Source organism: Oncorhynchus gorbuscha, linkage group LG01, assembly GCF_021184085.1.
Source record: "Oncorhynchus gorbuscha isolate QuinsamMale2020 ecotype Even-year linkage group LG01, OgorEven_v1.0, whole genome shotgun sequence".
Taxonomy (NCBI): Eukaryota; Metazoa; Chordata; class Actinopteri; order Salmoniformes; family Salmonidae; genus Oncorhynchus; species Oncorhynchus gorbuscha.
Window position 1 is genome coordinate 93278751 of NC_060173.1, and position 25832 is coordinate 93304582.

The 25832-nt window shown below is 43.6% G+C and overlaps 1 pseudogene; it reads left to right on the forward strand.

Annotated features, from left to right (window-relative positions):
* On the forward strand, positions 1-24775 carry LOC124046207 (annotated as a pseudogene).
* Positions 24776-25832: the final 1057 nt, after the last annotated feature.

The following is a 25832-nucleotide window of genomic DNA, read 5'->3' on the forward strand; positions in this document are numbered from 1 at the left end:
CAGCTTGAGGAGCTGCAGGAAGCGCACATGCTGAGGGGTCAGCTGAGTGCCTCAGAGCAGCCGCCCTACTGAGCAGGCACGACCTCCCTCAGGCACTAGCGGGAGCCTTCTTCGTCCAGGTACAGTAGGCTGACTGGTATGAGTATCATCTTTGAGGAAAATGCCCTTTCATGCTGAAATAGCAATAACACTTCGCTAGGATGCATCTCAATCAGAGAATGTGAGCGGAGTTGAGAGGTCGGAAATCCCGCTCATTAAGTGGTGCAACGCTCCGGCACTCCACGTCCTTTCCAAACGCTCCTCGCTCAAAGGACAAAAACTGCTAATTTCCTCACTGACAGCAGCAGTTCACTCCTACTTTGATTCTAACCTTATTTTGGATGAATAGGCTTTATAATCATTTTCCCGCTTAAGACTTATAATAATATGAATATGAAGACATAGTAACCATTGCAAGGGTGACTGGCCAACACACCTTACCTTACCTGCCCACAAGAGAGCCATCAGGGCTTAGAGAGAAATACGTGGAGGTGTTAAGCTGCCCTGCAGCCATTGTGTAGTATATCCAAGCTGGTTAGTTTAGTTAGAAGGTGAAAGAGCATTGTGAGGTAGAGAGCATCGTGGTCTTCAAGACATTTGTCTGTGCATATGATTGTGATGAGCGATACATAACAGGACTAAGCAAAAGCAGTGTTCTGTATTAATTAATTAAGAAGCGATGACCACATCGAATCATGTCATGTTTTTTTCAATGTGGTTTGTATTTGTATTGAAACACTAATGTCAGCAGTGTACATAACCCTCTTGTGACTGGGGATCATGAGGATAGCTGGGAAACATATTTTGTTAACCACCATTCCGGAGTCATTGTAGATGTGACATTTTCAGTCTAATAAAAGCATGAGCTGGCACATACCCAGAGAAAAAGTATTTCGTTGTCGAGGTGCTGCCTAAAGGGGTATAAACTGTAAGCTATGAAAACAAAGACAGTCGCACAGTCGTTATATATATGGAGTAAAAACATGATCATGCCCCAATATTCCTTTTCAGTCTTAAAGTAACTGCCCAGTCAAAATGTCACTTTTAAAAGTTAATATTCTGTATTGAAATAATGTTGTTGACTCACCCTATACCTGTATTTGTGGCCAAAGCATAAATAGGAGAAAAAAACATTTGTATCTCAGACCGTTTCAGGAATGCTTGCTGTTTCCTCATAGAACATGATGTCATCTCCCTGAGGAGGATGAGCTAGCCAATCAGCGGTTTAGAGGAGGATGAGCTAGTCAATCAGCGGTCTAGAGGAGGATGAGCTAGTCAATCAGCGGTCTAGAGGAGGATGAGCTAGCCAATCAGCGGTCTAGATGAGGATGAGCTAGCCACTAAGCGGTCTAGAGGAGGATGAGCTAGCCAATAAGCGGTCTAGAGGAGGATGAGCTAGCCAATCAGCGGTCTAGAGGAGGATGAGCTAGTCAATCAGCGGTCTAGAGGAGGATGAGCTAGCCAATCAGCGGTCTAGAGGAGGATGAGCTAGTCAATCAGCGGTCTAGAGGAGGATGAGCTAGTCAATCAGCGGTCTAGAGGAGGATGAGCTAGCCAATCAGCGGTCTAGAGGAGGATGAGCTAGCCAATAAGCGGTCTAGAGGAGGATGAGCTAGCCAATAAGCGGTCTAGAGGAGGATGAGCTAGCCAATCAGCGGTCTAGAGGAGGATGAGCTAGTCAATCAGCGGTCTAGAGGAGGATGAGCTAGCCAATCAGCGGTCTAGAGGAGGATGAGCTAGTCAATCAGCGGTCTAGAGGAGGATGAGCTAGTCAATCAGCGGTCTAGAGGAGGATGAGCTAGCCAATAAGCGGTCTAGAGGAGGATGAGCTAACCAATCAGCGGTCTAGAGGAGGATGAGCTAGTCAATCAGCGGTCTAGAGGAGGATGAGCTAGTCAATCAGCGATCTAGAGGAGGATGAGCTAGTCAATCAGCGGTCTAGAGGAGGATGAGCTAGTCAATCAGCGGTCTAGAGGAGGATGAGCTAGTCAATCAGCGGTCTAGAGGAGGATGAGCTAGTCAATCAGCGGTCTAGAGGAGGATGAGCTAGTCAGTCAGCGGTCTAGAGGAGGATGAGCTAGTCAATCAGCGGTCTAGAGGAGGATGAGCTAGCCAATCAGCGGTCTAGAGGAGGATGAGCTAATCAATCAGCGGTCTAGAGGAGGATGAGCTAGTCAATCAGCGGTCTAGAGGAGGATGAGCTATTCAATCAGCGGTCTAGAGGAGGATGAGCTAGCCAATAAGCGGTCTAGAGGAGGATGAGCTAGCCAATAAGCGGTCTAGAGGAGGATGAGCTAGCCAATCAGCGGTCTAGAGGAGGATGAGCTAGTCAATCAGCGGTCTAGAGGAGGATGAGCTAGCCAATCAGCGGTCTAGAGGAGGATGAGCTAGTCAATCAGCGGTCTAGAGGAGGATGAGCTAGTCAATCAGCGGTCTAGAGGAGGATGAGCTAGCCAATAAGCGGTCTAGAGGAGGATGAGCTAACCAATCAGCGGTCTAGAGGAGGATGAGCTAGTCAATCAGCGGTCTAGAGGAGGATGAGCTAGTCAATCAGCGGTCTAGAGGAGGATGAGCTAGTCAATCAGCGGTCTAGAGGAGGATGAGCTAGTCAATCAGCGGTCTAGAGGAGGATGAGCTAGTCAATCAGCGGTCTAGAGGAGGATGAGCTAGTCAGTCAGCGGTCTAGAGGAGGATGATCTAGTCAATCAGCGGTCTAGAGGAGGATGAGCTAGTCAATCAGCGGTCTAGAGGAGGATGAGCTAGCCAATCAGCGGTCTAGAGGAGGATGAGCTAGTCAATCAGCGGTCTAGAGGAGGATGAGCTAGTCAATCAGCGGTCTAGAGGAGGATGAGCTAGTCAATCAGCGGTCTAGAGGAGGATGAGCTAGTCAATCAGCGGTCTAGAGGAGGATGAGCTAGTCAATCAGCGGTCTAGAGGAGGATGAGCTAGTCAGTCAGCGGTCTAGAGGAGGATGATCTAGTCAATCAGCGGTCTAGAGGAGGATGAGCTAGTCAATCAGCGGTCTAGAGGAGGATGAGCTAGCCAATCAGCGGTCTAGAGGAGGATGACCTAGTCAATCAGCGGTCTAGAGGAGGATGAGCTAGTCAATCAGCGGTCTAGAGGAGGATGAGCTAGTCAGTCAGCGTTCTAGAGGAGGATGAGCTAGTCAATCAGCGGTCTAGAGGAGGATGAGCTAGTCAATCAGCGGTCTAGAGGAGGATGAGCTAGCCAATAAGCGGTCTAGAGGAGGATGAGCTAGTCAATCAGCGGTCTAGAGGAGGATGAGCTAGCCAATCAGCGGTCTAGAGGAGGATGAGCTAGCCAATCAGCGGTCTAGAGGAGGATGAGCTAGTCAATCAGCGGTCTAGAGGAGGATGAGCTAGTCAATCAGTGGTCTAGAGGAGGATGAGCTAGTCAATCAGCGGTCTAGAGGAGGATGAGCTATTCAATCAGCGGTCTAGAGGAGGATGAGCTAGTCAATCAGCGGTCTAGAGGAGGATGAGCTAGTCAATCAGCGGTCTAGAGGAGGATGAGCTAGTCAATCAGCGGTCTAGAGGAGGATGAGCTAGTCAATCAGCGGTCTAGAGGAGGATGAGCTAGTCAATCAGCGGTCTAGAGGAGGATGAGCTAGTCAATCAGCGGTCTAGAGGAGGATGAGCTAGTCAATCAGCGGTCTAGAGGAGGATGAGCCAGCCAATAAGCGGTCTACTTGCGTGAATATTTTTTATGACCATTCTGTTGTTGGAGTACACCAACACCATTCCAACACAGAAAATCAGCTTTTTAACAAACTTAATTTAAGAAATGTAAAGGAAAACTATTTCACTCTTTGTAAAGTAATTATAGGCCATATTTCATAGAAATCTGGAAACACTGGGCAGTTACTTTAAGAAATAGGTTGTCTTATAGGAATATCACGTCGTAGAACTACACTGAACAAAAATATAAACGCAACATGTAAAGTGTTGGTTTCATGAGCTGAAATAAAAGTCCCAGAAATTTTCCATGCGGACAAAAAGTGTATTTCTCTCAAAATTTGTGAACAAATTTGTTTACATCTCTGTTAGTGACCATTTCTCCTTTGCCAAAATCATCGATCCATCTGACATGTGTGGCAAGCTGATTAAATGCTTGTGCTGGGGACAATAAGTGGCCACTCTAAAATGTGCAGGTCACACAACACAATGCCCAGATGTTTTGAGGGAGCGTGCAATTGGCATGCTGAATGCAGGAATGTCCGGTAGGCATAAACTATGGACAACAAACACAACTGCATTTTATTGATGGCAATTTGAATGCACAGTGATACCGTGATGAGATCCTGAGGCCCATTGTCGTGCCATTCATCCACCTCAATCACCGCATGTTTCAGCATGATAATGCACGGCCACATGTCGCAAGGATCTGTACACAATTCCTGGATGGTAAAATTGTCCCAGTTCCATGGCCTGCATACTCAACAGACATGTCACCCATTGAGCATGTTGGAGATGCTCTGGATCGACATGTACGACAGCATGTTCCTCTTCACACAGCCATTGAAGATTGGTGAGACAACATTCCACAATTGACAACCTGATCAACTCTATGCGAAGGAGATGTGTTGCGTTGCATGAGGCAAATGGTGGTCACACCAGATACTGACTGATTTTCTGATCCACCCCATAATTATTTTTGAAAGGTATCCGTGACCAACCAATGCATATCTGTATTCTGAGTCATGAGAAAGCCATAGATTATGGCCTAATGAATTTATTTAAATGGACTGATTTCTTTATATGAACTGTAACTGTAAAATCTTGTTGCATTTATATTTATGTTCAGTATATGTGACACGTTGTGTCTGGAATCTCAGATCATGTGCCATAACTTAGTTTACGACACAGCCATATGCAAGTAGCTCGGAAAGCTGTTTTTTGTGTGAAGAACCATTTTTTCCAGCAAAAAAATGAATATTTTGAAAGTACACCATTTTTGTTCTCATCGGCCTTTACTTTGTATTTCTGTATGTCCTAATATTTGTTTATAATGTTGCACTGAAGATCTGTTGCCACTGCAATGGGAAAATGTGTTAACTTCACTGTCACATTGTCTCTGCTAAACAAACGTGTGTGTGTGTGTTTCTGTGTGTACAGGAGAGTGTGTTTGAGGAGATTGAGGACAAGCAGATTGTCTTTCAGGTGGTGGAGAGTCATGTGGGAGAGGGCGTGATCCTCAGTAGCTCCACCTCCGGCCTGTTGCCCAGCAACGTCTTCTCCCGGCTCCAGAACCGGAAGCGCTGTATCATATCTCAACCGGTCAGTACAGCACTACCCCAAACACCAAGGCTGTGTCCAATATGGCGCCCTAATCCCATTCCTTTTGGCCAGAGCACTGCACAGCATAGGGAACAGGATGCTCGCTCCCTGTCCAAGGCCAGTACTTTTGGTGTTTGCACAAGGGAATGACCCATCCATTTACATTACATTTACATTTAAGTCATTTAGCAGACGCTCTTATCCAGAGCGACTTACAAATTGGTGCATTCACCTTATGACATCCAGTGGAACAGTCACTTTACAATAGTGCATCTAAATCTTAAAGGGGGGGGTGAGAGGGATTACTTATCCTATCCAACAGTAACATTTGTAACCTTCAGGTTCTAATCTCTAGGTTGCAACACTATATTTTATTGCAGTCCACTCCTTGTCCAGTCTTAAAGAAGTATTAGAGAACCTTATTGACTTTACCCTCTCTTCCATTAGTCTCCTACCAACTAGCTAACCACTGAAATTCCACCCTTATCATCGCCTTGAGGCTTAAACACACACGCATACAGACACAGTCCTTCTGTGGCCAGAGAGACGAGTTTACCTTTACCTGGGAAGGTTTGTTCGAAAACATAATGTTAACTTTCACTGCTATGCGGATGACACACAGCTGTACATTTCAATGAAACATGGTAAAGCCCCAAAATTGCCCTCGCTAGAAGCATGTGTTTCAGACATAAGGAAGTGGATGGCTGCAAACTTTCTACTATTAAACTCGGACAAAACAGAGATGCTTGTTCTAGGTCCCAAGAAACAAAGAGATATTCTATTGAATCTGACAATTAATCTTAATGGTTGTACAGTAGTCTCAAATAAAACTGTGAAGGACCTCTGTGTTACTCTGGACCCTGATCTCTCTTTTGAAGAACATATCAAGACCATTTCGAGGACAGCTTTTTTCCATCTACGTAATATTGCAAAAATCAGAAACTTTCTGTCCAAAAATGATGCAGAAAAATTAATCCATGCTTTTGTCACTTCTAGGTTAGACTACTGCAATGCTCTACTTTCTGGCTACCCGGATAAAGCACTAAATAAACTTCAGTTAGTGCTAAATACGGCTGCTAGAATCCTGACTAGAACCAAAAAAATTGATCATATTACTCCAGTGCTAGCCTCTCTACACTGGCTTCCTGTCAAAGCAAGGGCTGATTTCAAGGTTTTACTGCTAACCTACAAAGCATTACATGGGCTTGCTCCTACCTATCTCTCTGATTTGGTCCTGCCGTACATACCTACACGTACGCTATGGTCACAAGACGCAGGCCTCCTAATTGTCCCTAGAATTTCTAAGCAAACAGCTGGAGACAGGGCTTTCTCCTATAGAGCTCCATTTTTATGGAACAGTCTGCCTACCCATGTCAGAGACGCAAATTCGGTCTCAACCTTTAAGTATTTACTGAAGACTCATCTCTTCAGTGGGTCATATGATTGAGTGTAGTCTGGCCCACGAGTGGGAAGGTGAATGGAAAGGCTCTGGAGCAACGAACCGCCCTTGCTGTCTCTGCCTGGCCAGTTCCCCTCTTTCCACTGGGATTCTCTGCCTCTAACCCTATTACAGGGGCTGAGTCACTGGCTTACTGGGGCTCTCTCATGCCGTCCCTGCAGGGGGTGCGTCACCTGAGTGGGTTGATTCACTGTTGTGGTCATCCTGTCTGAGTTGCCCCCCCCCCCCCCCACTTGGGTTGTGCCGTGGCGGAGATCTTTGTGGGCTATACTCAGCCTTGTCTCAGGATGGTAAGTTGGTGGTTGAAGATGCCCCTCTAGTGGTGTGGGGGCTGTGCTTTGGCAAAGTGGGTGGGGTTATATCCTTCCTGTTTGGCCCTGTCCGGGGGTGTCCTCGGATGGGGCCACAGTGTCTCCTGACCCCTCCTGTCTCAGCCTCCAGTATTTATGCTGCAGTAGTTTGTGTCGGGGGGCTAGGGTCAGTATGTTATATCTGGAGTACTTCTCCTGTCCTATTCGGTGTCCTGTGTGAATCTAAGTGTGCGTTCTCTAATTCTCTCCTTCTTTCTTTCTCTCTCTCGGAGGACCTGAGCCCTAGGACCATGCCCCAGGACTACCTGACATGATGACTCCTTGCTGTCCCCAGTCCACCTGGCCATGCTGCTGCTCCAGTTTCAACTGTTCTGCCTTACTATTATTCAACCATGCTGGTCATTTATGAACATTTGAACATCTTGGCCATGTTCTGTTATAATCTCCACCCGGCACAGCCAGAAGAGGACTGGCCACCCCACATATGCTCTCTCTAATTCTCTCTTTCTTTCTCTCTCTCGGAGGACCTGAACCCAAGGACCGTGCCCCAGGACGACCTGACATGATGACTCCTTGCTGTCCCCAGTCCACCTGACTGTGCTGCTGCTCCAGTTTCAACTGTTCTGCCTTATTATTATTTGACCATGCTGGTCATTTATGAACATTTGAACATCTTGGCCATGTTCTGTTATAATCTCCACCCGGCACAGCCAGAAGAGGACTGGCCACCCCACATAGTCTGGTTCCTCTCTAGGTTTCTTCCTAGGTTTTGGCCTTTCTAGGGAGTTTTTCCTAGCCATCGTGCTTCTACACCTGCATTGCTTGCTGTTTGGGGTTTTAGGCGGGGTTTCTGTACAGCACTTTGAGATATCAGCTGATGTACGAAGGGCTATATAAATAAATTTGATTTGATGATTTTGATTTGATTTGATTTGTGTGCATGTGCACGTATGTGTGTGGTGACTGTTTAATCCCCCCATGGTTTTACCTCAGTACCACTCCTTTCATAGAGGCCTTCACAGAGGGAGATTTGTGAGCTAAGCCCTGCTTATGGATCACAGAGTAATGTGGTCCAACAGAGAAGAACATACCCTGGGTGTGTGTATAGGGCTGTGGCTGGTCCAACAGAGAAGAACATACCCTGGGTGTGTGTATAGGGCTGTGGCTGGTCCAACAGAGAAGAACATACCCTGGGTGTGTGTATAGGGCTGTGGCTGGTCCAACAGAGAAGAACATACCCTGGGTGTGTGTATAGGGCTGTGGCTGGTCCAACAGAGAAGAACATACCCTGGGTGTGTGTATAGGGCTGTGGCTGGTCAACAGAAAAGAACATACCCTGGGTGTGTGTATAGGGCTGTGGCTGGTCCAACAGAGAAGAACATACCCTGGGTGTGTGTATAGGGCTGTGGCTGGTCCAACAGAGAAGAACATACCCTGGGTGTGTGTATAGGGCTGTGGCTGGTCCAACAGAGAAGAACATACCCTGGGTGTGTGTATAGGGCTGTGGCTGGTCCAACAGAGAAGAACATACCCTGGGTGTGTGTATAGGGCTGTGGTTGTCATGACATTTTGTCAACTGGTGATTGTCATGCAGATAACTGCCGGTCTCACGGTAATTGACCGTTAATTAACCTAAACACATAGTCTACAAGCCACTGATGTGAACCTTTGGAACATTTATATATAAAAAAGTCTAAATCCATTTCAAATAGCCAACATTGTCACAATGAATCCATTATATATTTTAGGCCTTATGTTAGGTAGGCCCTGATCTGGCTATGTCATATGGCTGTGGGCAACACTAGTTCATTTAGCAGGCAAGATATGATTATAATTCCCGCGGCATTATTTTATATTATCTTATAGTAAGAACAATACAATTTAACATAGCTGAGTAAAATAGAAAATATATTTTTCCCCAAACGATTTCCGAGGGAGCTATATGCAGTGTCGAGTGTCTCTCCTGTGTCGAGTGGCTATTCTGTATTGAGGTCCTCCTATATGCTTAATTTAGAGTTATTTGTGCAACTTTAAGTTGTGATACAAACATTAGGCTATATGTTTTGATTTCTAATAGATTCTAAGGCTGCATGATGCAACAAATTATTATTTGAAAAAAGTTACATGAAAGGGAATGGCTCTTTTTCAATTTAATCTGCTCTTTACATATAGTTTACTGTTTCATATGTGTGTCATTATTTTTTATTTGGACTGGTTCACAAAAAAAGAAAGTCATCCACGTTACGTGCAGCTACTTTTTTAATATGCGAGGTAGGCTACAACGTTTGTCGTTTTTAGGAATTGAGCAATAAATGTAGCAGCACGAGAAGGCTGGGATCCACTATTAAAAAGTGGCCAGTCAAAACTCTGTTTTCACAGGCGATTACGCAATGACTGGGCTTATAAGAACACGTTTCAGTTGGCTCTGTAGGCTATGGGCTCTCCATCCATGTTCCATGTTCAGTAGGCTCTGTAGGCTATGGGCTCTCCATCCATGTTCCAGGGGACTTGGGCCTGTAAGCTACATTTGGAGTTATTTGGCCACTTTAGTTGTGATACAAACCTTAGCAAAATATATAGGCCTATGGGCTAGACATTCAGACTATTCTGAATTTGATCTTGTCTTTATATATACTAAACAATATGTTGAAATTAGTTTTGAATTAGAATGGCCCATTATCAACCATCTATCGGAACATGAGCAGGTTCCAAATCAAATTTTATTTGTCACTTGGTTAGCAGATGTTAATGTGAGTGTAGCGAAATGCTTGTGCTTCTAGTTCTGACCATGCAGTAATATCTAACAAGTAATCTAACCTAGCAATTTTACAACAACCTACCTTATACACACAAGTCTAAAGGAATTCATTAGAATATGTACATAAAAATATATGAATGAGTGATGGCTGAACTGCTTAGACAAGATGCAGTAGATGGTATAGAGTACAGTATATACATATGAGATGAGTAATGTAGGGTATGTAAACATTATATAAAGTGGCATTGTTTAAAGTGGCTAGTGATACATTTATTACATCAATTCTTCCATTATTAAAGTGGCTAGAGTTGAGTCCGTATGTTGGCAGCAGCCCCTCAATGTTAGTGATGGCTGTTTAACAGTCTGATGGCCTTGAGAAAGAAGCTGCTTTTCATTCTCTCGGTCCCCACTTTGATGCACCTGTACTGACCTCACCTTCTGGATGATAGCGGGGTGAACAGGCAGTGGCTCAGGTGGTTGTTGTTCGTGATGATCTTTTTGGCCTTCCTGTGACATCGGGTGGTGTAGGTGTCTTGGAGGGCAGGTAGTTTGCCCCCGGTGATGCGTTGTGCAGACCTCACTACCCTCTGGAGAGCCTTGTGGGCGGTTGTGGGCGGAGCAGTTGCCGTACCAGGCGGTGATACAGCCTGGTATGTCATCCGTATGCACTTGAATAGCAAATGGAAGATGCTTTTCCTGTGGTTCAGCCAGGTAGGCTACTCCAGTTGTAAAGCGAAGTAATGTGCTTTATATATGGAAATTTGAGAAATTAATATAGTATGCTTTGCCTATAGAAAGCTGATGGGATCCTCCTCTTTTTAATAGAGGCCATCAAAACGCTTTTTTGTAATGCAATTGCATAGCATAGCATATAGAAATGCACAACAGGAACACTTATTCAATGCGTCAATAAACTATGAGGAGCTGGCCCTTGCTGCTCAACAGGTGATCTTATTCCACTCAAACTCTGAATGCCGGGGCTCTCATGAAGTGTTTGATTTAATTTTCAATTGCATTTGCATTGACGGTGTGAGAGTGCTGGACGAGTGAAACTCCCCATACACAACCACCATATTGTTTTCAACCACCCTGTTTTTCCAAATTCTAACATAAAAAAGCGAGGCACTAGGCAATGTTCACTCTAAACTGTGCATGGGCTCGCAGCTCCCTGGGACTTCCGTGCAGAAGAAATATCAGCCCTGGCAGATAAGCAGGAGATTGAACTAAACTCAACTTTCTAGTGTTTTCCCCATTAGTACACACTATCAATGTTTTCCTTTACTGTGGGAATTATGATCAAATCAACGTAATTTTAGCCACTTTCAATGCAACATACCGAAACAAAACGAACTATGCAAGAGATTTTGTTGTAGGCAAAACACATTGGAGTAGGATTCTATTGCATTGAAATGCATGACTCTGCCCTACTCTACACAGACCAGTGTGGCATAACCAATCAGAGCTGCGGTAGGCCTTTATGCAAATAGACCATTGCCATTGGGCTCCCGAGTAGCGCAGCGGTCTAAGGCAATGCATCTAGTGCTAGAGATGTCACTACATACCCTGGTTCGATTCCAGGCTGTATCACAACCGGCCGTGATTGGGAGTCCCATAGGGCGATGCACAATTGGCTCAGCGTCGTTCGGGTTAGGGTTTTGCCGGGGTAGGCCATAATTGTAAATAAGAATTTGTTTCTTAACTGAATTGCCTAGTGAAGTAATGGTAAAATAATTTTAAAAATAGCTCTCAGAGAAGTGGATTGGCAACCCTTAAGCACCTGGTTCCTCTCCAGATTTCTTCCTAGGTTTCTGCCTTTCTAGGAAGTTTTTCCTAGCCACCGTGTTTCTACCTTTGAGTTGCTTGCTCTTTGGGGTTTTAGGCTGGATTCTGTATAAGCACTTTGTAACATCTGCTGATGTGAAAAGAGCTTCATAAATTAATTTGATTTGGAAAGTGAAGTATTTATTGTTGTGAACCCTAGACTGTATGATGTGAAAAGTGACTATAAAGATTTTCCATGAAGTGACACGGACACTTCCCTATCATGGTCATCCATATCAGAAGAAAGAAAGCTATTTTTGCAAGGAGTTTCCCAGAGAAAGCACTAGTTATTGTTGCACTAATCATTTAAACAAGAAAACCAAGATCAGAATTACAGTACCAGTCAAATGTTTTGACACACTTAATAATTCAAGGGGTTTTCTTTATTTGTACTATTTTCTACATTGTAGAATAATAGTGAATACATCAAAACTATGAAATAACACATATGGAATCATGTAGTAACCAAAAATGTGTTAAACAAATCCAAATATATTTCATATTTAAGAATCTTCAAAGTAGCCACCCTTTGCCTTGATGACAGCTTTGCACACTCTTGGCATTCTCTCAACCAGCTTTACCTGGAATGCTTTTCCGACAGTCTTGAAGGAGTTCCCACATATGCTGAGCACTTGTTGGCTGCTTTTCCTTTACTCTGCGGTCCAACTCATCCCAAACCATCTCAATTGGGTTGAGGTCGGGTGATTGTGGAGGCCAGGACATCTGGTACAGCACTCATCACTCTAATTCGGAAGTCAGGAACCAATACACACAGTCAGTTAGGAAAGCAAAGGCTAGCTTTTTCAAACAGAAATTTGCATCCTGTAGCTCTAACTCCAAAAAGTTTTGGGACACTGTAAAGTCCATGGAGAACAAGAGTACCTCCCCACTCCTGCCCACTGCACTGAGGCTAGGTAACACTGTCACCACCGATAAATCCACGATAATCAAGAATTTCAATAAGCATTACTCTACGGCTGGCCATGCTTTCCTCCTGGCTACCACAACCCTGGCCAACAGCTCCGCACCCCCCGCAGCTACTTGACCAAGCCTCCCCAGCTTCTCCTTCACCCAAATCCAGATAACAGATGTTCTGCAAATCCTGAACCCGTACAAATCAGCTGCTAGACAATCTGGACCCTCTCTTTTTAAATTGATCCACTGCCATTGTTGCAACCCCTATTACCAGCCTGTTCAACCTCTCTTTCGTATCGTCCGAGATCCCTAAAGATTGGAAAGCTGCTGTGGTCATCCCCCTCTTCAAAGGGGGTGACACTCTAGAACCAAACTGTTATAGACCTATATCCATGCCCTGCCTTTCTAAAGTCTTCAAAAGCTAAGATAATAAACAGATCACTGACCATTTCGAATCCCACCGTACCTTCTCCGTTGTGCAATCTGGTTACCGAGCTGGTCACGGGTGCACCTCAGCCACGCTCAAGGTCCTAAACGATATCATAACCGCCATCGATAAAAGACAGTACTGTGCAGCCGTCTTCATCGATGTGGCCAAGGCTTTCGACTCTGTCAATCACCGCATTTTTATCGGCAGACTCAATAGCCTTGGTTTCTCAAATGACTGCCTTGCTTTGCCTTGTTCACCAACTACTTCTCAGACAGAGTTCAGTGTGTCAAATCGGAGAGCCTGTTGTCCAGATCTCTGGCAGTCTCTAGAGAGAAGAGAGAGCGAGAGAGTGGGGGGAGGGGGAGAGAGAGGGATACCACAGGGTCCAGTTCTCTGCTTTGCCTTGTTCACTCTTTTCAGCAGAGTTCAGTAAATATAGATCAACGGGTCCAGTGTCGCTCTTGCTGTGAGTGATTCCCTGATCCACCTCTACGCAGACGACACCATTCTGTATACATCTGGACGTTCTTTGGACACCATGTTAACTAACCTCCAAACGAGCTTCAATGCCATACAACACTCCTTCTGTGGCCTCCAACTGCTCTTAAACGCTAGTAAAACCAAATGCATGCTTTTCAACCATTCGCTGCCTGCACCCGCCTGCCCGACTAGCATCACTACTCTGGATGATTCTGACTTAGAATATGTGGACAACTACAAATACCTAGGTGTCTGGTTAGACTGTAAACTCTCCTTCCAGACTCATATTAAACGTCTCCGATCCAAAATTAAATCTAGAATTGGCTTCCTATTTCGTAACAAAGCCTTCTTCACTCACGCCGCCAAACATACCCTTGTAAAACTGACTATCCTACCGATCCTCGACTTCGGCAATGTCATTTACAAAATAGCCTCCAACACTCTACTCAGCAAACAGGATGCAGTCTATCACAGTGCCATCTGTTTTGTCACCAAAGCCCCTTATTACAACCCACCAGTGCGACCTGTATGCTCTTGTCGGCTGGCCCTCGCTACATTTTCGTGGCTCCAGGTCATCTATAAGTCTTTGCTAAAGCTCCGCCTTCTCTCAGCTCACTGGTCACGATAGTAACACGAACTCCAGCAGGTATATCTCACTGGTCATCCCCAAACCCAACACCTCCTTTGGCTGCCTTTCCTTCCAGTTCTCTGCTGCCAATGACTGGAACAAATTGCAAAAATCACTGAAGCTGGAAATTTACATTTCCCTCGCTAATTTTAAACATCTGCTATCTATAATAATAATAATAATAATAATAATATATGCCATTTAGCAGACGCTTTTATCCAAAGCGACTTACAGTCATGTGTGCATACATTCTACGAGCAGCTAAACGATCGCTGCAGCTGTACATAGACCATCTGTAAATAGCCCACCCAATCTACCTACCTCATCCCCATATTGTTTTTATTTACTTTTCTGCACTTTTGCACACCAGTATTTCTACTTGCACATCACCATCTGCTCATCTATCACTCCAGTGTTAGTTTGCTCAATTGTAATTAGTTCCCTACTATGGCCTATTTATTGCCTTACCTCCTCACGCCATTTTGACGCACTGTGTATAGACTTTCTTTTTTTCTTTTGTGTTATTAACTGTACACTTGTTTAGTCCATGTCTAGCTCTGTGTTGTTGTTTGTGTTGCACTGCTTTGCTTTATCTTGGCCAGGTCGCAGTTGTAAATGAGAACTTGTTCTCAACTAGTTTACTTGGTTAAATAAAGGTGAAAAAAATAATAGTAATTGTTGATCAATTAGCCCTTAGACAGCCTGGAGGTGTGTTGGGTCATTGTCCTGTTGAGAAACAAATGATAGTCCCACTAAGCGCAAAATAAACACATGAGATGGCATGTAGGATGCTGTGGTAGCCTTTCTGGTTAAGTGTGCCTTGAATTCTAAATAAATCAGTGACAGTGTCAACAGCAAAGCACCATCACACCACCTCCTCCATGCTTCACGGTGGGAACCACACATGCAGAAATCATCCGTTCACCTACTCTGCGTCCCACAAAGACACTGCGGTTCGAACCAAAAATCTCAAATTTGAACTCATCAGACCAAAGGACAGATTTCCATCAGTCTAATGTCAATTGCTCGTGTTTCTTGGCCCAAGCGACTCTCTTCTTCTTATTGGTGTCATTAGTAGTGGTTTCTTTGCAGCAATTCACGTCCTCCTCTGAACAGTTGGTGTTGAGATGTGTGTGTCACTCTGTGATGCATTTATTTGGGCTGCAATTTCTAAGGATTTTAACTCTAATGAACTTATCCTCTGCAGCAGAGGTAACTCTGGGTCTTCCTTTTCTGTGGCGGTCCTCCATGAGAGCCAGTTTCATCATAGCGCTTGATGGTTTTTGCATCTGCACTTGAAGAAACTTTCAACGTTCTTGAAAATTTCCGCATTGACTGACCTTCATGTCTTCAAAGTATGATGGACTGTTGTTTCTCTTTGCTTATTTGAGCTGTTCTTGCGATAATATGGATTTGATGGAAAATGTTGCCGAAGAGGATGGCTGACGTTTTACATGGCCGTAATCAATTGTGCTATTTTGTTCATTTTTTCCCCGTTGTCTGTAACTTATTTTTTAAACTTATTTTGTACATCATGTTGCTGCTACTGTCACTTATGGCCGAAAATCAGAAATGGGATTACTCACCACGGACTGGAAGAAGCTTTTTCCTTTAACGAGTCCGACAAGAATTATATAATGCTCTCCCGGGAACAGGCCCAGATCCACGTTATTTGCGTGAAGAAAAGACAGAGAAAAAGAGGACGCAGATCAGGGTGCCTTCTAAGAATCCGTAGGTGAGCGACTAAACTTCTGTTGACATTAATTCTACTTGGTGGAAGAAGTTATGCAGTTATTGGAAAATAAAATGGATGACCTACGATTACGATTATCCTACCAACGGGACATTAAGAACTGTAACATCCAATGTTTCACAGAGTTGTGTCTGAACAACGACACGGACAATATAGAGCTGGAGGGATTTTCAATACACCGGCAGAACAGAGAAGCTACGTGTTGCAAGACGAGGAGTGGAGGTGTGTGTCTTTTTGTCATTAGCAGCTGGTGTGCGATGTCTAATATTTAAAGAGGTCTCGCGGTATTGCTCGCTGAGGTAGAGTACCTTATGATAAGCTGTAGACCACACTATCTACCAAGAGAGATCTCATCTATATTATTCGTAGCCGTCTATTTACCACTACAGACCGATGCTGGCACTAAGAACGCACTCAACCAAGCATAAGCAAACAAGAAAATGCTCACCCAGGAGCGCCGATTCTAGTGGCCGGGGACTTTAATGCAGGCAAACTTACATCAGTTTTATCACATTTTTACCAGCATGTCACATGTGCAACCAGAGGGGGAAACAACTCTATACCACCTTTACTCCACACACAGAGATGCATACAAAGCTCTCCCCCATCCTCCATTTGACATATGAGTGGATATGATATGATTCCTACTTATAAGCAAAAACTAAAGCAGGAAGTACCAGTAACTTGCTTAATATGGAAGTGGTCAGACGGGGGGCGGATGCTACGTTAGAGGGCTGTTTTGCTAGCACAGACTGGAATATGTTCCGGGATTCATCCAATGGCATTGAGGAGTATACCACCTCAGTCATCGGCTTCATCGATAAATGCATCCACAACACCATCCCCACAGTGATCGTACGTACATCTCCCAACCAGAAGCCATGGATTACAGGCAACATCCGCATCAAGCTAAAGGCTAGAACTGCTGCTTTCAAGGAGCGGGACGCCTATAAGAAATCCCGCTATTCCCTCAGATGAACCATCCAACAAGCAAAGCATCAATACGGATTAAGATTGAAACCTACTACACTGGCTCTGACGCTCGTCGGATGTGGCAGGGCTTGAAAACTATTACGGACTACAAAGGGAAACCCAGACGCGAGCTGCTCAGTGACGCGAGCCTACCAGACGAGCTAAATGCCTTTTATGCATAATTCGAGGCAAGCAACACTGAAGCATGCACAAGAGCACCAGCTGTTCTGGATGACTGTGTGATAACGATCTCGGTAGCCATTGTGAGCAAGACCTTTAAACAGGTCAACATTCACAAAGCCGCAGTAACAAATGGATTACTGGACTTAATGTCTTCACTGACATTTGCAACCTCTTCCTGACTGGGTCAGTAATACCTACATGTTTCAAGCAGACCACAATAAGTTTCTGTGCTCAAGGAAGCGAAGGTAACCTGCCTAAAATGATTACACAAGTAGCACTTACTTCGGTAGCCATGAAGTGCTTTGAAAGTTGTTCTCATGTTGATAAGAGGTGTTGGGTTTGCGCCAGACAGAGTTTTCCTTGATGGCCAAAAGGCTACATTTTAGTTTCATTTGAACAGAGTACCTTCCATATGTTTGGGGAGTCTCCCACATGCCTCTTGGCGAACACCAAACGTGTTTGCTTATTTTTTTCTTTAAGCAATGGCTTTTTCCTGGCCACTCTTCCGTAAAGCCCAGCTCTGTGGAGTGTACGGCTTAAAGTGGTCCTATGGACAGATACACCGATCTCCGCTGTGGAGCTTTGCAGCTCCTTCAGGGTTATATTTGGTCTCTGTTGCCTCTCTGATTAATGCCCTCCTTGCCTGGTCCGTGAGTTCTGGTGGGCGGCTCTCTCTTGGCAGGTTTGTTGTGGTGCCATATTCTTTAAAAAAATTCATAATGGATTTAATGGTGCTCTGTGGGATGGTCAAAGATTTGGATATTTTTTTATAGCCCAACCCTGATCTGTACTTCTCCACAACTTTATACTTGACCTGTTTGGAGAGCTCCTTGGTCTTCATGGTGCTGCTTGCTTTGTGGTTCCCCTTGGTTTGTGGTGCTACAGACTCTGGGGCCTTTCAGAACAGGTGTACATATATACTGAGATCATGTGACACTTAGATTGCACACAGGTGGACTTTATTTAACTAATTATGTGACTTCTGAAGGTAATTGGTTGCACCAGATCTTATTTAGGGACTTTATAGCAAAGGGGGTTATAGCAAAGTTTTATATTTTTAATTTCACTTCACCAATTTGTCCATTACATTAAATCCAAATCTGTTTAAATTACAAGTTGTAATGCCAAAATAGGAAAAACGCCAAGGGGGATGAATACTTTTGCAAGGCACTGTACATGTACAAATGACCTCTAACCTGTACCCCCGCACACTGACTCGGTACCCCCTGTATATAGCCCCGTTATTGTTATGTTATTGTGTTACTTTTTTGTTTTTCACTTTAGTTTATTTGGTCAATATTTTCTTAACTCTTCTTGAACTGCACTGTTGGTTAAGGGCTTGTAAGTAAGCATTTCACGGTAAGGGCTACACTTGTTTTATTCGAGGCATGTGACAAATCAAATAAGGCTATCTTCTGTATACCACCCCTACCATGTCCCAATAAAACTGATTTGGCTCAAACGCATTAAGAAATAAAGAAAATCCACATATTAACTTTGAACAAGGCACACCTGTTAATTGAAATGCATTCCAGGTGACTACCACATTAAGCTGGTTGAGAGAATGCCAAGAGTGTGCAAAGCTGTCATCAAAGCAAAGGGTGGCTACATTAAAGAATCTCAAATATAAATATATATTTGAGAACACTTTTTTGGTTGCGACATGATTCCATATGTGTTATTTCATAGTTTTGATGTATTCACTATTATTCTACAATGTAGAAAATAGTAAAAATAAAGAAAAACCCTTGAATGAGTAGGTGTGTCCAAACCTTTGACTGGTACTGTACACGGTAAGAAGTGCTGAAGTCTCAGATAATGTGCACAGTCACGACGGCTTTGCTTTTGTGGCTCTTTATCTGGCCTAGTACTGGACATGAAACCTCTCAATCATAAAATAATAACGCCTCAGTGGGGCTTTTGTCATGTCACTGTCTGCCACTTATTTGGCAATGTCAATTAGCATTGATTTCACAAACCATTTAGTCAATGAACCTCTACCCAAGAGAATAATTATTCTACTTACATTGTCTTCATACAACAGAGATGACAACCCAGTGGAATGCACAGAGACACTCAGAACATTCCGACCCAGTCGATTAGCTCTAATGTTGCATTAGCATGTAACACTGTAGTGTCTTTAGAGAGTTACCTTGTTCTCACAGACCGGTTAAGTGAGCCTTCAGAGTGAAGGGTACAGCTCTTGTGAGCTCAGTCATTCCACTCAAAGCGCTGTGGTCACACTACTGAGAACATCTGTGTTGTTTTTAGCTCAGAGAAACGGAGCAGGGAACTGAGCCTCTTCACGTTACATCCATAGAGAGAAATAGTAATGGTGTGTTTTTGTAAGCACTAACTCTGCTATTGGTTCGTTGGACAAAGCATATGGGGGAAATGAATGGTGTTTTTGTAGGGTTTTGGGATAAACCCAGAAAATAAGGTCTGTGGTAAACACAGGCTTAGGAGATCTTATACGCTTTGTTCTAGGAGATAATCTTCATCAGCTAACGTCACTTTTTGTGAATTTTGAAGAACTTATGTAATAAAAAATGCACAAAGGCTTCATAATTCATAAAGGTCATGTTAACTGACTGCTATTATCTCATAGAACAAAACATATATCTCTTAAGCCTGTGTTAACCTAAGACCTTAGTTTTGGCATTTATTCCAAAACCCTATTCCTTTCCTATTAATTTTTCCCGTAGGGATGGCTGAACAAACCAGAGGCCACTCATTTCCAGGTTTTAGGACTACAAGCTGGCGAGCTGTACTCCCCACCCCCTATACATCTCATCTGTGCAGATATTTACGTCTTAACACGGACCTGTAGAAACTCAGACACATGTCTTTATGACATTCCTTGGATCCTTGGAGTGTTTGGAGTGTCCTGGCTGGCTGTAAGGTGTACCCTGAAGCCAAATTACCTCTGAGGGCACCCTTGGTTCTTTACTGACAAATGACACATTGCCGTTACTATTGAAATGCTCTGACCTGGATGGAGTTTAAACTAAGTGGATGGTTCTCTACCTACACAGTATGGAACTGTAGGATGTGTTGGTCACGTGTATCATGCCAGCTGATGAAAATAACAGTGTGATACATGTCATCTATATACACCATATGTCATGAGAGATTGAGATCAGTTTTTCAGCTTTTTAAGATCTTGTAAGGCTGTTGTGCAGGTAAAACCAGAGCGATCTGGGTCAAATATTTGTATGAATCTCAAATATGTCATTGAGGATTTTACTCTTCTATTTATTTTGGGTTTGTTGCTCTCTACTCATGTTGTCTCTAGGTAGTCAGTAGTCACTGAGACAGAGCCAGGCAGTGATTTGTAAATCCTTCCATTTGAGGCTGGCTGCCTTCTGGGTGAACCAGCTGAACCGGCTGATCCACTATAACTATGCATTAGGTGGCCAAAATCATGACAGTTGTGGAAACAGGAAACAGAAAGTTTCGGTTCAATTGAATAAATAATCATGTTATTTGGACATGGTGGGATCTTTTCGTGTCTGTAAAATTAATAATGCATGAAATGGCTCTAAACAACACCTTTATGTGCAAATATTGATATAATAGGCATCATATTGATATATATTGATATAATAGCAGCTGTTGGCTCGACTGTATCTGTGAGCTGTTGGCTAGACTGTATCTGCGAGCTGTTGGCTAGACTGTATCTGCGAGCTGTTGGCTAGACTGTATCTGTGAGCTGTTGGCTAGACTGTATCTGTGAGCTGTTGGCTAGACTGTATCTGCGAGCTGTTGGCTAGACTGTATCTGCGAGCTGTTGGCTAGACTGTATCTGCGAGCTGTTGGCTAGACTGTATCTGCGAGCTGTTGGCGAGACTGTATCTGTGAGCTGTTGGCTAGAGCTCATGTGTAGAGACCAGAGTGGGCCCATTACTATATAATACACATTTCTTGTGACAAAACCATCAGTAGAGTTGAAAATGCTATATATATATTTTTTTTAAATTCAGTACATGATAATTTTATTTTTATGTGCACTATATCATCACACACAGCTTTTTACCTGCAATAAGTCAAATTGAAAATGGGTTTTGTTCTACATAGTATGTGCCATAAGATTGTTCTATTTGGTTTTGTCATTGGTGCTGTACCAAAAGCCACATTGACAAATCTCAGACATTGTATGTACTGGCTCAAAATACATGCTACCCACACACATCATACAAAGACACCCGGAAGGCTATGGGAGGTACATGTTCTACTGTAACAGCATAGCACTACACATACCAAGCATCAGTGGGGAATATTGAGGAGAAGACGGACCTTAGTGGTGGCTGGAATGGAGTCAATATAGTGGGGTCAACCACATGGAAACAACATCTTTGATGTTTTTGGTGCCGTTTCATTGGCTCCATTTCAGATATTGTTGTGAGCCTTCCTCCCCTTAGCTACCTCCACTTCTGAGCATTCACCCCCCCCTCTCTCTCTCTGGTGGGAAGTGCACATATTATTTTTATAGAGATTCTAGAATATTCACATGAAAATCTGTCGCCATTTGTATGGAAACCTAGCTAATGGAATCAACATTTCAGACGGTATTTTATTATTTACCAGTCTGGGTCAATTTAAATGTAATTACTGCCGATTCGCTAATGCAGATATTTCAGTCTTTTCAATTTCCGAACTGAATCTACTCAATCAACATGTAGTGATATTGACATACTTTGCTTATCTTAAAGCCAGCATCAACTCAGCTGTTGACATGTTATCATCCTTTATACACACCTTGCCTCGGTGCATGACAATGTAAGCTCGCTGTGATGTCAGAATTTGGAAATCTGGTCTATTCTGCATGTTCTCTCCTTTGACACAGCTCATTTTGTTGTTCTCACTCTGAAAGAGTGAATTTTACGGTGCTGTATTGTTAATTGGTAGGAAAATATATGGAATCAATGGAAATGTACTAGTCACTTAGGTTACATAGAATAATTCAACTCAGCAGTACCTGATACCTAGTGGTGCTTCCCAGAGAATCCCCACAAAATAATAAAGTCATTAATGTTATTACAATGTTGCCTTGTAAGTACATAGGTCTACCTGGTCATTGCTGTACAAGTTGCAAAAAGCTGAGTGTTATAGTCGTATGTAGGCCTAATGAAGGAGAGTTCAAGTGAAGTGTCACTGATATTAATGTTAAATAACATTCTCTCTCTCTCACACACACACACACAAAACGTGGCCTTTGAGTCCAAGCCAGTGTCGGAAAGCAGAGTGGCTGAGAACGCAGCCGGTAGCTCCCAGTGATTAGCAGAGGAAAGGCCCCTTTTCACGGCTGCTCCCCGCCTGGACGCCGCCTCGCGACACCAAGATAACGGGCCCGTTATTGGCCTGCAGGAAGCGAACAAAGACGCCACTGTCCCCCTTTCCCTCTACTCTCCATATCTGTGTCCGAGCTTTGATTTCCCCCTGGTCAGCCAACAAGTATCTGTTGAGCAGTAATCTGAGTGGGGAACAGCAGGCCCTGTCCCAGGCCTGGCACTGCCCTCACAGCCTTTCCTCTCCTCTGTACCCTGCCATTATCCTTGGACACAGAATGGGATGATTAGGGAAACCCAATCTGGTGGGAGTAGCCTTAATGCTGCTGTGCTCTGCTGGGATGAAAGGAGAAGGGTTGTCTAATCTGCTGCTTCCTCAGCCCTCCTGACAGACTGATGGTTGTTTGTCGGGCAGGTAGAAAGCTTATTAAGAGTGTCGTTGAGGGTGAATAACCCCTTGTCTGTGTCTTTGGTACCCTGAGTGAGGGGGGTGGACAAAAATAAAACTTTTGCCCTTTTTGTTGAATCTGAGTTAATTGCTACCTACCGTTTCAGGATGGTGTCATCTCAGTCAAGGACATTGACCTGGTAATGTCAGAGGGGCTGGGAATGTGCTACACTTTTATTGGTCCCATGGAAACCATGCACCTTAATGCACCTGAAGGTCAGTTCCTCATTTGACTTACACATAGAGAGTCCGTCCCCAAAGAATACATATTTATATATGGTCCTCTTTGTCCTGTGTGATTGTGGCACATTTAACCATGTACAATTATGGTTGTGTGAGAGGCAGAGCTTATGACCAGACCGTGATATTAGAGTTCAAAGAGGTCGCTCTGCTAGACCCTGAACATCTGTGAAGAGAAAGGGGGAACTGTGGCCTTCACATGTCTCAGTCCCCTTTTACCATATAGTCATATATTGGGGGAAGGTGGGGTGTGTGTGCGTGTGTTTGAGAGAGAGAGAGAGATGTCATATAGATGTAGAATATGAAAGGGAAGTGTGAAAACCTAAAGGTTAACCTTGCTCTGGCTGTACCACTGTGCTCAGAGAGTGAGAGAGCACTTTGGCAGAACAAAGATGTCTTTTGAGCAACACAGATTAATGAACTCCCTCACACAAGTCATCTAAAACCACTATTGCCAGGGAGGAATACATGTTGTACAGTACTCACACATTCTCCTTTATCTGTTTTCCTTTTTCTTAATCATTTTTTACACCAGTCCTATTGTGCCAGTCTATGGTCATCTTCTCAAGTGATGAATTAACATCGGCCTGTGTAAGTGTAGTAAAATACACTTATCTCCCATTGTTTGGAATAAAAACACCAGTAGCATGTGTTACTTACAGCATGTTGCTCAGAACATCCAAAGGTTACTCAAGCCCATTCCTGTTGTGACTGTAGGTCGTCTAGTCTAACCAGTCCAATCAGATTGTAAAACACTCTGGTCCACTCTCTGCTTTGCTCTGGCTGAGTGACTATACTTTCCAGTTAGGACACAGAAAAGCCCTTAAACCAGAAAGCAGCGTCATTTTATAAGCTAAACACGAGACTGAAGGAGCCATGCACTTATTTTGTTCAGACTATTGAAGCAGAAGAGAGGAGAGAAAGGATCACTGAAAATGTCCTAGTCAGGTGAGATCTCTCTCACCAAAAACATAACTCTGTGAGAGAGCTTAGTTGGATGTAGCTGGCAGTTATCACACTGAAATGTTAGCTTTAGTCTGTCTCTGTAATGTCCATGTACACATTCAGTGTTCAACTTGGAAGTAAGAAAATGGGGAATAGCATTTTACACCCAAGAAACAAGTTACTCATTTAAATGCTTACACCCTAGAACTCTAGAACCCTTACTAGAATCATTATAGAATATGACTAAAGTACTTGGAAGATGTTCATTTTCGGTCATAGTGAGACCATACAGATCTGATTTTGCTGCTCTGAACTTCTGTAACAAATAAGATCTTCTCATTGCCTTAATGTCTGGTCAACCCTCTATGTATGGTCCACTCTCCCAGGTCTGAAGGGCTATCTCCAGGGCTACAGAGAGGGCATGAGGAGAAAATATTTCAAATTGGACCAATTTAATGCATCCAAGTGTATCCAACCAAGGAAATATTGTACCAGGCCAACAGCAGAAAAAAATCCTAGCAGCTAAAACTACTCTCTACTCATCTCATCTTCTCCCTCCCTCTGATGTATCCCTACAGGAGACGTGTGAGCTGACCCGCAGCACCTGTCTGCTAGAAGAGAGAGGAGGGATCAGCTCCTCATGGGCCTGGCCAAGCTCAAGAAGTGACCACTGGATTATCAACACCACTGATGTACAAGATGGACTTGTGTCTGGGACTCTTCTGTCCATCACTCAGGCCTTCACTGTCCCTCACTCAGCCTGAGGAGCATGGTGATGAGAATGATCTGATCTCTCAATGGTACCTACACTGGGGATGGTAATGAATACTGTAGCCCTGAGTCCTCACACACAATCACTCAACTAATCTGGGATGTTACTGTAGGAGCCCACACACACAATAAACCAATCTGGGGATTGATTGCCATGCCTTCTCAGAAATATATCCATGTTTTATGCAATCAACAAGTTGATGATCAGACAAAGGAAGTAATGGTTTGGTCATACCGCAATGGTTTCTTGAATTGTGAATATGAATTGTTAATGTGATAAACTTGTTTAATGATTTTTTAAATATTTTTTTATTAAAATGTTGAATTTGTCTAGGATTGCAATACATTTGAATTGTCCTTATCAAGAACTAAAGATAAACTCAAATCAAAATCAAATCAAATGTATTTATATAGCCCTTCGTACATCAGCTGATATCTCAAAGTGCTGTACAGAAACCCAGCCTAAAACCCCAAACATCAAGCAATGCAGGTGTAGAAGCACGGTGGCTAGGAAAAACTCCCTAGAAAGGCCAAAACCTAGGAAGAAACCTAGAGAGGAACCAGGCTATGTGGGGTGGCCAGTCCTCTTCTATCTGTGCCGGGTGGAGATTATAACAGAACATGGCCAAGATGTTCAAATGTTCATAAATGACCAGCATGGTCAAATAATAATAAGGCAGAACAGTTGAAACTGGAGCAGCAGCACGGTCAGGTGGACAGGGACAGCAAGGAGTCATCATGTCAGGTAGTCCTGGGGCATGGTCCTAGGGCTCAGGTCCTCCGAGAGAGAGAGAAAGAAAGAGAGAAGGAGAGAATTAGAGAACGCACACTTAGATTCACAAAGGACACCGAATAGGACAGGAGAAGTACTCCAGATATAACAAACTGACCCTAGTCCCCCGACACAAACTACTGCAGCATAAATACTGGACGCTGAGACAGGAGGGGTCAGGAGACAACAAACAACAAACATATGAATTGATTGAAGATACATCATAGGGTTTTTCATATTGTTTTACGTCACAACTATGATTGGGATCTGTTAAATGGGTTGAACATGCCTACATTTGTTCTGGTGATCTTGTGACTCATGA